This window comes from Pteropus medius, unplaced genomic scaffold, assembly GCF_902729225.1.
Source record: "Pteropus medius unplaced genomic scaffold, Ma_sr-lr_union100, whole genome shotgun sequence".
Taxonomy (NCBI): domain Eukaryota; kingdom Metazoa; phylum Chordata; class Mammalia; order Chiroptera; family Pteropodidae; genus Pteropus; species Pteropus medius.
The window spans coordinates 1,942,698-1,943,527 of NW_024342469.1; the positions used below are offsets into that span (position 1 = coordinate 1,942,698).

General features: G+C 54.2%; 1 pseudogene; it reads left to right on the top strand.

Annotated features, from left to right (window-relative positions):
- Positions 1–299: 299 nt before the first annotated feature.
- LOC120603068 (uncharacterized) lies at positions 300–418 on the top strand (annotated as a pseudogene).
- Positions 419–830: the final 412 nt, after the last annotated feature.

Sequence of the window (830 nt, forward strand, 5' to 3'; positions counted from 1 at the left end):
GAGGCAATCATTAGACAGACCGCCTGGGTACAAGGAAGTAATTATATTCTCACGCAAACCCTTTGCCATCAAGGCAAAAGTAATCGATAATTAAATTAGAAGTGAAACGAGCTGCTCGGGCCCATGGCACACTGGCCGAGCGGACAGTTAGTGAACCCCACCACGTGCTGGGGGGACGGAGTGGGGAGCCCCAGACCCAAGGTCCCTGAGTCACACGCAGCAGCGAGCAGGGTACAGTGCATTCTCCTCAGTGACCAGGAGGGGCTTCAACACGGTCGATTCTCAAATATTGTGAAAGCGTCTACGGCCACGCCAGCCTGAACACGCCCGATCCCATCCGATCTCGGAAGCTAAGCAGGGTCAGGCCTGGTTAGTACTCGGATGAGAGACCACCCAGGAAGACTGGGAGCTGTAGACACAAAAAAATAAACAATAAAATAATAAAATATAAAATAAAATAATAACATAAAATATTGTAAAAGCGTAACATCGTCTCAGCTTGATGAAAACGAGACACATATGAAAGAGAGGTGGAGGTTGGCCACTGTCACGAAAGAAACGGCCCCAAACTCAGCAGGGTGCGAACGGCGAGCGTGGACACCTGGGCACGATCCCGTGGGCTGCGTGGCCCCACCGGTGTCCGCCGGTCTTAGCTCCCTCTCATTCTCCTCCCGAGCCAGGAGGCTGGCCAGGGCACCTCTACTAGGGGAGCTGGAGGGGCCCGAGGGGACAAGCAGAAGCACGTGGGGCCTCGTAAGGCTTGGGACCGACACACAGTGTTCTGCACACCTATGTCACCGGCCGAAGCAAGTCACCTGCCCACGTCGCAT